Below are 13,731 nucleotides of genomic sequence, written 5' to 3'. Positions count from 1 at the left end.
ATCAAAACAAGCCACCTCCCCTGTTCTGCACCTATATCCAGCTTAACTGTGGCACAGCAAACATCTCCAGGAGGCCTGAGGTGGGGTGAAAAAGGAATGTGAAGGGGTGTGGGAAACATTACTTTTCACCATAACCTTTAAAGATTAGAAGCATTTGTTCAGAACATCATTTGGAAATATTAAGTATGTTTGGCAGCTCTAGTATTGCATTTTTACAAATCATTGTTCCATATTGAACCTGTATAATGTCTCTGTCTTGTGATACCTTATTTATGTGTGCATTTACTCTTTTATTTGGAGTATGCTGCTCAGAAGGGAGGTGGGAGGAATGAAGATGAGATCAGAGAGGGTAACTGTAGAGTGCACTTGCTAGACCTTTGCCTGTTGACACTGCTTGGTGATGTGTGTTTGGCAGAGATGTTAACTAACTCTTCATATGGGCAGAAACACACACACGCACACACAAATGAGATCACAAACATCTTGGAAACTTGCTTCCTTCCAGACAGGCTTTTACATTATCCCCAGGGAAGAGAGGCTTTTTAAATAAAGGTTATAAACTTATTATGTTATAATAAGATGTTTGTTCTCTCCGTAATTAAATAAAGAAATACAGTTTATAAGGAGCCACTTCAGTTCTGCATTGCTGACAGAGACACTTAGCTCTCACATAAATTATGTGAAAGCTTTGAATTTGAGGGGAAGCATTCATAGCACTTCAGTTTGCTAGCCATTGCAGCAGGCTAAAAGCTGTGCCTCCCTAGCAGCATCTCCCTCCAGTCAGCTCTGACTCCCTGGCAGGCACAGTAAAAGCAAGTGAGTTTGACTGAGGGAACAGGGTGTGTCTTAAAATCAGGGACTAAAATGTGTGGTTTGCTTATCATTGCAAAATGAAGACTGAGCTGGACTGTGATTCCATATTTACAAATGTATCAATGAGATAGGCATGGCTGACTGTTCCTTTTCCAGCCCTTTTGTCTGCTGGCTAGAGTCTGATGCCGAAGAGAGGAAAACTTCCCCTTTGTTTCTATACCTGATTTTCACATCCTATTTTTATTTATTTTATTTTTTTCCCTTGGGCCAGAAGCCCTGACTGGTAGGCACGGCTCTCCAAGTCCTGATCTATTGCTGCAGCCATTATCTCCCAACATAGGTGTTTGTTCCATCTATCCATTAGTTGTCTTTCCTCATCGCTCAGCTCCTTTCAGTAAAGTTCACCTGTCAGGACCACCTTCTGATCTGCTCTGCAGCTGGCTGGAGTTGTGGGCAAACACTCAGCACGATTTCACACATCCATTCAAAACACTGGTTTGTTTTGTATATAATCCTTGCTCATAACATCTTCTGCCCTCCGCTGGTGAAATAAAAACACAAACAGACCCTGGGATGGCCCCAGATGAAGGTTTTTCTTGGCCAAAGGGCAGGCCTACCCTGCACCTTCTAAATTCCAGTGGAACAGCCATTGAGATGAGGAGTCAGATCAGGTGATGAAGATGCCTTGGGATGGGATTGGCATGGACCAGGCAGGGCACGGGGCCAGGAGACTTCTCTCTAAAAAGGTGTTGGCTACTAACAGTACTGTGCCAGCTTCTCTTCTTGGAGTGTCTGCACTCCAGGTGTTCAGCAGATCACATATTCAGCAGCTGCTGTGCATAGCATGGCACGTTTTAGGGGTTCCTGTAGAAGGGGGATGTGGAATGCTCTGCACCCTCACATCTACAGAAATGCAAAACCAGCTTTAGTTTATTCAGCCAGATGATACAAATTGAATTAATCTTGAACTCCAATTCCTCTGCAAACTCTATCAATTTATCTGCAATTAAGTCATGACTCTTGCAGAATTAATGATTTTTTCCTTGGGGGAAGGAGGGGAGGGATGAAAAAAAGCAGCTGTTCATGGAATCCTACTTTTTAATTCTACAGTTTAGCAAACTGCTAACTCTTGATTCTCTCATCTCATGCCTACTAGCAAGAAAAGATATTTTCCTTTGTTAGGTTTTATTGTTTATGCTGGGTTGAACAGTAACAAAGGTGTAAGAGTTAAGTCTGTGGGTGGATGATCAAGTTATCGCCACTTACATGAGTATCTGTGTCAGACAAGATGCAGTGATTTTATGGGTTGTAACCCTGGATAAATATATGCAAGTCTGACTGGATTAGGCTTGTAAGACGAAAGGTTCATTATGCTCAATTATCTTTCCTTTGCCATGGACTAGCAAGCTTCACATACACAGTACTGAGGTTTACTTAAGGCATGATAATTTGTTTAGCTGAATGCATGTTTGACTGTTATGTGGGCTTTTATATAATGCAGGGGTCATTTCTGAGGTAGTGTTTAGGCTCTGCATGTAATCAAGAGAGAGAAGAAATCACTTTCAACCTAGCTTCTTTTGATAAGCTTGCATCTCTTTTGCAGCCTATACGAGGCAATAAAGTTCAGACGTAAGACCCCTGAGTTAAGCATTATGATGGGGAAAAAATAAAATCCCTTCCAAACAAATGTTGGCATTGACTATTGTGCTTTTAAACTTTCTCCAACCAACTCCAGGAATGGAGTTTTATGTGTCTGCATATCCCTGTTAACATGCTTGTTATCATAAGCACATTAAAGAGTTGGGTTTCTTTGCTTAGCCTCAAAAATCATCTACCAGTCAAGGTCAGCCAGCTGGACACAATTCATACAGCTGGAGTAATGGAATGATTCACAAACTAGGTCACTCAGTTTTAATTATTCCTCACAAGAAAGAAGAAAAGAAGAAATTCTCACCCCAGTCCAGCATGTCAAAAAATGGACAGTGCTGCACAATGTTTCCCATTGTCCTGGCTATGACATGGAAGGGACATGTGGGAGTTGGTCCCAGAAAGTGAGAAAGAATTTATATACTGGATTTTCAAGCATATGCTATATGGATGTTTTCTATGTAGCTCAACAGCTAGTAAGCAGTATTTCCATAAAAAGCTGTCCCTGGTAATGGGACCCTTCAGAAAGGTTCTATTTCAGTCTAAAAAGCTTCCTTATCTATGAAATCTATTCCCTTTGTACTAGTAACTTAAAATGATAACACATACAAAGAACATTTGCTACATATTCAACATGTACCTGCAAAGGAATAGCAAAGAAGTCAGTGAGCATGATTTTGTACAAAAAGACTGTAGGTTGTTCAGGAAGAGCTAAGGACAATCTGAACCAGAGGATCTATCTTCCCTTCCCATTTCATCTTCCTGTCTCATTATACTCTGGTCAGAAGCTAGAAATGAGGATTTAAATGCTATTTTGAGTTGCTCAGGTCAGGTCATCCTAAACATTATTTGTCCTTTAAAAGTTTCTTGTATTTAACTTCCCTACATTGAGTCAAAAAAAGCAAGAAGTAGCTTTTCTGTGTTACCATCTGTCCTCCTTGTCTGACTCTGTGCTACTGCCTCGGCTTTCCTCTTCCTAATTCTGGCACTATGCAGTGGCCAGGGATTTTTTGTTTATTTTAACTTTGCATTTAGTATTGATTAAATATTTATGAATGTTAAATGAGATTCGGGGGTGGGGGGGAGTAAATCTTGTTTTCCCTGTGACTCTTACAAAGCCCATTAAGGGTATGAAGTATGCAAATAGCAAGAGGTCCTGGCAAGCTTTGTCTGCAAGAGTGCATGGTGGTCTGCTGTGGACATGGGCTTTAGGGTATGTCAGGCCATTTGCATAGCTGATGGGTTTGTGCCAATGTGCCTGGAAGGAAGGATGGAACACATATGGTGCTGGCCATACAAAGCAGACCCTGAGCTGCAGTATTTACAGAAGAAAATGCAGCTTTTCAACACTATTTATGCAACTAACCAGGCAAGAAACTCAAAGAAAGATTTTGTTGCTAGGAAAGTGACTGTGGCTCCAGCTTAGAACTTTTCAAATGTTAAATTTGATTAGAAAATTTTATTGTGATTGGCTTGATGCCATCTCTGCCTGTCAGCCTCTAGGGGCAATCTCTGCAGATAAAACTGTTGCATTTCTTTTGGTATTAAGTATTCCTGCTTTGTGCCTTAGCAGGAGTAAATCGCCTTTCACAGCCTCATGGCTAAAAGAAATGAAGTCTTTTAAGGGAAGGGGGCACTGCTTATGAGAGGAGAAGGGGAGTCCTTTCCTTTTCAAGCACATTGTCTCTTCTCTCTTTCAAGAGAAGTTTGCAGTCCACTCCCCAGAACCTGTGTAGGGATCAATCCACTGGAGTTTATGGCTCCCAACAGCAGCTACAGCGGAAAGACATATATTTTACAGAAGACATCTGCCCAGCACAGGGGAAAAAAAAAACAGCATTTGTGGGAGCTGGTTCTCTGCACAGTTAAATTCTTGGCAGCCAATTTGCCCTTCTGCAGTGCCTGAAAGGGAGTGCTCTGCCCTGACAAATTCAGTCTGGCTGCAACTTTTATCTACCTGTTTTTGCTGCTGGTAGAAGTTTAAGTCCTCCTTTCTATGGCTTGGGGATTGTTTTATTGTTTTTTTCTGCTCTCTTCTCCCCTCTTCCCCCTCCTTTCTTTTTTTGCCTTTGCAGTTTGTTTTTACTTGAAGTAGAAGTAGCTGTGACTGGTCTTTCCCTTCAGAGAACTAGGCCTGTTTATTCTCTATGGACTAGATTGAGAAATTGCTGTTCAAGCCAAGGCACAGAGTTCATATTGCTCCTCAGATGATATCTTGATGCCACAGATACCAGATTTCTCAGTGACTTCAATGGTACAAATATTTTCTAGAGTAGGTTTGGCACCTCTCCACATTCTTGCACTTAACTAGTAGAGAAAATAAGGCAAGAGATGTAGGGAAAGAGGTACTCTTTAAGGAGTCATGTGGAGAGCTTCAGTGTTAGGTTCCTGCTCTGTATTGCTGTCTAGAGGAGCTTCTAATTCAAAGTTGTTCCTAGCTATTAAGCTTAAAGTGTGTCAAGAATTATCCTATGAGAGCATGCAACAGCCTCTCTGCCCTGCGTGTGTCTTAATTTTGCAGAAATGTAGCTTTTGGCTTGTCATTTATTTATTTTGGTTTTAAGAAAGGAAGTAAAAGAAACAGAAATGGGCTGAATACTTTTTCTTCTTGGGGTTCATTGTTCTGCTGCCTTGATGAAAAGGTTGCCCCTAGGAGGAGATTGTACTGTTCTTTGCTTGACAGCATTCTTCCCTCCCCTCCACATCTCCACCCTTCCTCCTGCATCATATCAAAACTGCCTGGCAAGCTGAAGCCAAGCAAATACTCTTTCCAGAGGATTACATTAGTTATGTCATTCTTGCTTGTCATAGGTTTATCCTTTCTGAAAGGTCATCTCAGGAGTTGTTTGTGCAAGTCAGAGATAAGGGAGAGAACAGGGCTGTGAGTTTGCACAGGCTCCTGTGTGATGACTGGGCCAAACAGCCCCATGTCACTGTGACCCTTGAGAGGGGAGAAGGGGAAAGGAAACAAGCCTCTAATATCACCATGCCTCAAATGCTTCCAGATGCATGGTGTAGGTCCATTCTGATGAAGGGTAACACAGGACAAGGGTAACATAGGATGTCTTTCAGAGCTGTTTCTGCCTTGAAATAAGTGAGAATGCATAAATTTTGTGGACCTACTTGAGCTTATTGGAATGAATTGAAATACATTTACATCTGTGAACACTTTTATGATAGTGAAACTAGTGTCCTTTGCTCTTTAGTGAACAAAGGGCGTCTTGCTCCTGTCTGGGATGCTGATGGCAATAAACATTCGTAAATTGGAAGACCAAATTAGATAAGCCAAAGCTTAAACTTTAAGGGAAGACTTGCTGTATGTATTCAGACTTACAGGATTCTTACTTCACTGATATAGTGCACAAAGGACAGTCTAAGAAATGGAAAAATAGAGGTGGTCTCTGATTTGGGTCTCTTTTGGTTGGGGAGTTCAAGGGAAACAAGGAGAAAACCAGACATTTGGATATATGTTTGCATGAGAGGGAGAGAAACACACTTTTCAACAATGCGGACATGTTAACAGTTCTCATTCTTGTAGCATTATTCCCTGGAGTCTCAAGACTTCCAGAACTAAATGTTAGGGAAATGGTGCTTCATTCTGGAATAAAAATCCTTTCACATCAATATCAGTAGAATCCTTCAAAAGTGAAGCAATGCCCCTTACTGCTGGTACAGTGGTCAGCTGTGCCCGGTCAATCACCTGTCTCAGGAAGCTGAGGTACAAAAGTTCTCTGCATCTGATTTGCAAACACTGAGCATCTGGGTCTCCGGTGGACTCTGCAAGAGCTCCTGAAGAGAGACTGAATGAGCATTCAAACTATCTGAAGCATTACCAGCTTGCTTTTAAATACTGGAAGTGACAAAATATGCATGTGAGCAGTGCAGTACTTCCTACTTGGTAATTAGGGTGTAAATAAGGGATCTTGTGCTGTGACAGTCACTGGTCTTGCTTAAAGCACAATGTTTTTCAGGCAAAAGCTGTTAATGCAGGGAGGAGACTTTCCTAATGTATTTAACTGCCCTTTAATTGAGGATCACTTTGCACTGGCTTAAAGTCAAAGAATCCTATTTCAATATTCAAGGCTGTAATGGCCTTGTGGACCAGCTAATGGGAAATTAGAAATAAAAATGCAAACGTAAAGTTGAGAGAAACAGTGCGAGTAAGGCTAAGAGGTGTTTGTTGTGCTTCCTTTCAGAAGAGATACATTTAAGAGAAAGGTAGAGCGTATGATTCACTGTCTGTCAGCCCACTCAGGCAGCTGTGTTGACCCAGTCGCTACTTTATGGATGCTCAAATGAAAGCCATATGTTAACACAGCAGGCTATTCAGACAAGGTAGGAAAAACAGCACACCCAGACAAATAAGACCAATAGGTTTACTGCATGTGAAGAAGATTCACATCTGATTTAGGGTTAGCACAGATTCACTGACTTGCCCTAAGACACTACGGAGAAGCTGAAGCAGGGCCTGTGGGTGTACAATATGCTTGATGCAACGTGGTTAGAAGTTAGTTCAAAAGCTACGACTTTCTTTTCTCTAGCACTTTCTCTCCTCTGCTTTTCATAATTATACATTGCAGCTTTAGTTTTTCCTATCTGCCTCTATATAGAGCATTATCTTTTATCCATTAGGTTATGCTTTAATACCTTTTCTTAGCTGCAGGAGCCTTCAGTCATCACACTTCTGTTTTCTCCTCTGATTCTAATGGTTTGCTCCTTGTAGTGAGCCATTTAGACTGAAGTTTGAAGTGTCTCAATGTAAAGTGCGAGTTATCTGTGAGCAGACTGGAAGAATATTGGAAACTCATCAGATTTAGAGAACAGAGGCCAGGCCTTGGACTTCATAGAACAAGATGAAACAGATGCTTGGCCCCTTAGTTACATATGTTTCTTTGGAAGGGGGATTTTGAGAAAGAGAAAAATAAACTAACATTCTCTGGTGATCAAAGCTATGAATGCATATTTCTGAATGATCTGGAATCTTCCTCTGATTTATTCAGAGCTGCTGCCCTAAAGACTAATGAGGCAATAGAGAGGTTTATGGATGATATTTTCCTATTCTGATGGGACTATTTTAATGCCTAATTAATTCTGTATTAAGGCATACCAATCCTTTGGAAACCTGAGCTATTGAGAATCCAGTTCCCATTAATTTAAACTCAGGACCTATGAAAACTGAGTCTGCTTTCCCAACTTGTGCTTTACTGATTACCTTGTCAGAGCTTAGGGAGCCCACCAACATCACTGATTCTAGATGAAGCCTTTTGTATGCAAAGATTTGGAGCTCTACACGTAAGATATCATGTTATGATGCAGAGTTGAGGAATGTGTGAAAAGTGAAATTAGTTGTGTGGCCGAAACTGAGAACAAACAAGTGACTGCTTGGTAGTTTATGTACCTCCTTTTAGATAGTGTAAAGCAAAGACTGAGCCAAATATAAACGATTTTGTGAAGCCGGAAATACTTTCAAATCCCATGAAAAGAACAGTATTTGTGGAAAAGTTGGAGAGCCTTATGCTGTAAATAAACTGTGCCCTGCCATCTCCAGAAGAACAATGCAATGCAAGCATCTCCACACAGTGTGTTTTTAAACAAAAGCCACCCAGAGATGTGAATGATGCTTTATGGCTTTGGCTTTTCAGATGGAATGTGTCTGTTTTTAAGGCTAGATGGTTTCAGAGCATTCTGAGCAGATAGAGGCCTTTGGACTTTGAAGTTGATACTGTAATTAAGGATATATTTATATAAAAGTAAATATTTGGGATGGGAACTCAGAGCTTCCTCCTTTGCTGCCTTTGTATGAGACTGGTGCAGCAACAAGTGTTTTGCGTTTTAGTTCTGACCTTGGCAATTGAGAGACTTTTCTGCAGCATGTGCTCAGGGTTAGCATAGGTCTCCTAATATTCACAAAAAAAGACCCAGCTGCCAAAGTGGTTGCTCATGTGGTTCTAGGCATCAGTCCTGGCAAATTCCATAATCCTCTGAGGATGCCTGGGAGATGAGTCCAAAAGTTCAAGCTCGGGGCATGTTACTGAGAAGTTGGATTCCAGTAGCTGCTACAACCTGTCCTGTAAAACACTGCAGGAACAGAATTGGGAATAGCCTATTCCCAAAGCCATTAGCGCCTTGTACTGTAGTGGGAGGAAGGGGTAAGTTGACTTGCCACCTTAAGGGAAGGGAGGTGGCAAGAGGGAGTTTCTAGTTCATGAATCTGAATCCCATGTTCTAGCAACAGCTGTGGCACACTTTTTCCTTCTGGCTCTACATGGGTTTCATCACAACAGCAAAGTTCTGGCCCTCAGTTTCTTAAAACCAGATAGCCTCCACTTGCCTAGACCCCCTGGATATGGTATTTTGTTTGAACATATCCAGACTGTGCTTTCTACTTCTCTTAAGTACTGGAAACGTATTGGCTCTTGTGATTACTGGAAAGTTGTGCATCAAGCTAGTAAGCTCTTCCTTCAAGCAAGTACCATTTGCTTGCTTTCACTTGAAAGCAGTTATGTATTTTCAAGGTTGCAGCTCAGCTCTGTCATATTAGAAAGTGAGAGGTAAGTATTTAGGTTAAGTAGCTTGAGTTTTCTCAGCAAAGAGAGAAGAAAACCCCCTTTTGGCACAATGCTCAAGAGTGTGATCCATGGTGCCACTTTTAGGCCCAGAAGCTGATTTTTTTTTTTTTTTCAATGAATAAAATTATATTGGGTTATAATTATAATAAGCTTTCCAGGAGTTCTGTGACTCTACAGATGAGAACCACTTAGTCTGGAATACATCCTCTCAGTGTTTCTGTGAGAAATTTGCAAGGGGCTTCTTCTGGAGCATTTTTCATAGAGGTTTGTATGAGTGAGTTTGGGAGAAAGATTGTTGCCTGTTGTGTGACCCTCAAAAGAAAAGGAATTGGAGGCTTGAGTACAGGCCGAAATGTATGTTTCATGGAAGACACAAGAAAAGTTGAATTGATTGATACATAATTCCCAAAGGGAATATCATTTTATTGGAGGAAATGACAATCAAGAAAGAATAACCTTAAAATAATTAATACCAGTGCTTTCAGTTTTCAAGTGCTATGAAAGACAGAAAAGGAGGAGAATTTATAATCCAGAGCACAGGAGCTGAATTGAAGGGGCTGTGTGTTTGATTCAAGGTATTAAACAAGCTGATTCTGAGAAGCAGATATTTTAGTTTCAAGTAGCACAGATCACGTTGTTACTTTCAAGGCTACCAGGCAGTAATTATTTTTGCTATGAGAAATCTTTGAAGGTTTCCTAATTTGCACTGTACATATGAAATGAAATACAATAATAAACTGTAATGAAAGTCAGATCTTTTAAGTCTTTAGTCTCTCAGAATGGACAGATGGTTCAAGAATACATCGTTGAAAATTAACAGCATGCAACAGTCGTAAACATATCGTCAGGCAAATCAATAGTGTTTATAAGCAAATAGCATTTTAAAATTCTCTTCATTAGGAGGAGTGGTAGGAGAATCAGTAAAGCAGAGTGTGTGTGACACAGCCCCTCTTAGAATGTGTTTTGAAAAGGAACTAGCAAAATTTAGAGGGTGAAGGAATCTGTTTCAGGCACTTGTGCCTGAACTCGCTCAACCTGCCTAATTTCAGACACTTGAATGAGGTATTTAAGATGGGAGTATAGTGATTTCAGGTTTCTTTGGTGGGCTCATATTTATCTTTTGATAAGGGTAGGAATGTCATGGGCCTAAGCGTTGGGCCTGTGCTTCCCCTTTCACTGAGACATTTGGCTCTTGTGCTGGGAAGTGGCAGGTTTACAACACCAAATTTTCACATGCTAGCATGGTCACCTTAGAGGCTGTTGGGATGTGACCAGTTGAGCTCTGCCCTGCTAAATATGAGAGAGGGAGCAACTCTCAGAGCACAGATGGTAGATGCTTTTAAGGACCAACATAATTTAAAATCCATTTCCTTTGTCTTTTAGGACAGCCTTATAATATGTCCATAATTGCCAGTTAAAATGAGAAGAAAATCTACTTGTCTTCCACATGTTACATATTACATACTTAAGACAGAAAACAGTTTTAGTAATAATTAGGATCTTTCCTGTGCTGTATAGAAAGGGACCAACCTCCTACTGTTCTGGATGTTGTGTGTCATCTGTGTGTGTACACAGCATATATTGTATATAATTATATGTATTTCATAGTAGGTGTAATGACAGACAGCTTGGATAAAACCAGGTAGGATAGTAGATCAAAGTGCCAGGCAAATGGCTGAAAGGAATTTCTGGCAGTCTCATCTGCCACTCAATTTAGGTGTGCCTTTGTCTGTATGTTTCCTTCCTTGCTGAGCAATAAAAGCAAAGAGAGACCATTTCAGTGCTGTCCATTGGCAGGACAAGAGGCAATGAACACAAACTGAAACACAAGGGGTTATGTCTAAACATAAGGAAGTGCTTTTTTACTGTGGGGGTGAGTGAGCACTGGAACAGGTTGCCTAGAGACGTTGTGGAGTCTTCATTCAAAAACTATTTGGAGATGATCCTGGCCAACTGTGTCTAGGTGGCCCTGCTTGAGCAGAGGGGTTGGACAAGATGATTTCCAGAGATGCCTCCAGCCTTAACTATTGTGTGATTCTGAGTTCTGAAAACTAGCTGAGGGAATGGAAGCTTTGTTTCCTTGAGAAAGAAAACATTCAGCATTTTGAATAGAACTTTCTGTTCTGCAAGATGCTATCTTTACAATAGAGGCAATTCTCAAGATGCATTTCTTTCCACCTTATGCGGTCTGTGACAATATCTACTGTAACTTAGCAGACATAAGAGAGAGAAGGTGCACTGAAGGGAGTACTAGTCTTGTAGCAAAAACCTCAGTTTGAGGATCTACTTTCATGATTTATATTGCAAGGCAAGATAACAGAGGAACTGATCAAGGCACTTCCTAGGTGGTAAAATTCTAACTTGGGCTTCCCAGTGCATGCACTTGCAAGTACAGCTACCAGCTATGTATGCTGGTCCACCAGTTGGACTGACATTTAACGTAGTGACACGCAAGTCTGTTTGCTGCCTAATGCTGTTACAATTTCTAGCTGTGCAAGTGCAGAATTGAAAGGTAAATTAAATTCCACAGCCTCAAGAGCAGAAAATTGCTAGTGACGTAAGTATACAACATACAAGAGGTGTTTCTCCTTCAAAACCTATCAAGAGACAAGAAGTCAGTTGATGTTTACTTGGTAGGTGAAGTGCTTTTCTCTCTAGTTTCAGGGTACCAAGATGACCAATAGAACACTTCTTGCTGTGACGGTACTCTGAGCAGCCTAGCACTTTCTCGTGTACTCTGCTTTGTGTAGTGCTGGGAGGACAATGAAAAAGAACTGAGCGAGGATTCCACTTTGAATTAGTCTGAACTGACATCTGTCTCCCAGCCTGATGGCATGCCATGAGCTAGCCTGCTTTCATGCTGGCTGACAAGCATAGGTGTAACAACTGACGATGAAAAAGCAGATCCAACCAGTGACATTTCCCTGGAAGACTGAGGAATTAGAATAGTAAGCTCTATAGTGTTGTTCTTCCTCCATCTCAGTTGTCTTTGAGAAGAGGTCGGAAATATGAAGCTGCTACATGTTGATACAGAGAAAACAAACTAATTTAAAAGGAAGAAGATGAAAGGGAAAGCACTTCAGTGTGGTGTTAACTTTTTGCATTGCCTTGGAAGTTTTCTTTTTGGAGCAATTGCTCTTCCTCTTCACAATTGCATAATCAGGATTCAGTTAAACATGCTCATGCTGTGCTATTGCTAGTGAATTCATAATACTGTGTGTTCTAGGGTGCTATCTTCAAGACTGACTGACAATAATTTCATACGATTCCAGCCACCAGTGCTCATCAGACACAGGCATTGACAGTGCAGCTTCCAATGCACTTGAGAGATGTCTTTCACTACCACTGACTTCTGAAACTTGCTGATTTGATTATTGTGAGGAAAATGACAGAGAACTGGGGCTGCAGAGTGCAAATTGTTTAAATAAAAGCAGTGGTCCTTCTCTTGGATATCCTAGTAGGTTTTCAGAAATAACTCACAGTGGAATGCAGGGGAAAATACATGCAACTAAACAAGAAAGCACAGAAATGAAGGACCTGAGAGCTGTTTATCACTTTGGTTCCAATAATCAAATAAATGAAGTCCAATGGCATGTTTATAGCCCTGATGGAAGAGTTTCATCTGGACAGCTTATGTGCCGCACAGCTTTCTTAATGTGTTTTGAGGAACATATTAAATGCCATTTCACTTAGAACTGTAAGAAAGGATAAAGGAGGAGGTTCTCATAATCACATTTATTGTTCCGTGAACCTGGAAATCTAAAGCTGTAACTTCTTATGTTCTACTAGGCAATGTTGTGATAAGATATCTTTTGATTGCTTGAGTAAGCAACATGCCTGTTCCTTATAACAGCTATCATTATCACTATTACTAATTTTGGGCAGTGTTCCAAATGCTTTCCAAACTCTCTGATTAAAATCTACTGTGCTATCTTAGGCCAGTTCTTCAGTGTTTGCACAAGTTTAAGCAAACAAGCAGTGCCAAGGTACTAATAAAGCTGGAGGCTGAGTCTGCTAGGAACAGAGTCCCAGCTGGCCATGATACAAAGGCTGAACAATTATAATTTCCTGGGGAGGAGGAGACAAAAACCCAATGTACTTCTAATGGCTGTAGTTGTGACTGGGCACAAACAGATGTTTCTACCCAACCCATTGAAGGTGTCAAGGTGGCACTAAAAATGCTTTCTGTTTCAGACTGGTTTTAATTTTGATTTAGTTCTGGGGGATGTGAACAGTACCTGAGCTCAGGCTTCCAGACTCCTTTGAATAATTGAGATTCTTGGTTTTCATTAAAAAGCAGCCAATTACATTTTAAGTATTTCAGAGAAGATCTTTTAAAGACACAAGACGCTGAAGAAGAAGACTCCAAAGTGTAATTTGGGAACTACAGAAACCCAGAACCATTCACCTACGTACTGTTTTTTAAGAAGACCTTGATGAAGTCAAATCTCCTTTTTTCAAGGGATTTCTTGTAATGTTTCAGTGCTTGATGTTTTTGTAGTCCAGGCCTTCAGGAGCTAGATAGCTACAGGTGAAGAAATCAAAGATGAGACTGTAAAAGCCTCAGGGAAAGTCTGGTGTTTGTACAGCATGTACAAGGATGTGGCTGTGCTTTGCAGCTGTCTGTCTAGGTAGCTCCAAAACACAAATAATAACCTTCAGCTGCCCTAATTGCTGCTTTTGCAGCCCACCTGTTTTAGTA

The sequence above is a fragment of the Pezoporus occidentalis genome, unplaced genomic scaffold (genome assembly GCF_034315485.1).
Source record: "Pezoporus occidentalis ecotype Australia unplaced genomic scaffold, CSIRO_AGI_Poc_V1 ctg130, whole genome shotgun sequence".
Lineage (NCBI taxonomy): Eukaryota > Metazoa > Chordata > Aves > Psittaciformes > Psittacidae > Pezoporus > Pezoporus occidentalis.
The sequence above is the reverse complement of the archived record's forward strand: the minus strand, read 5'-3'. Positions refer to the sequence as shown.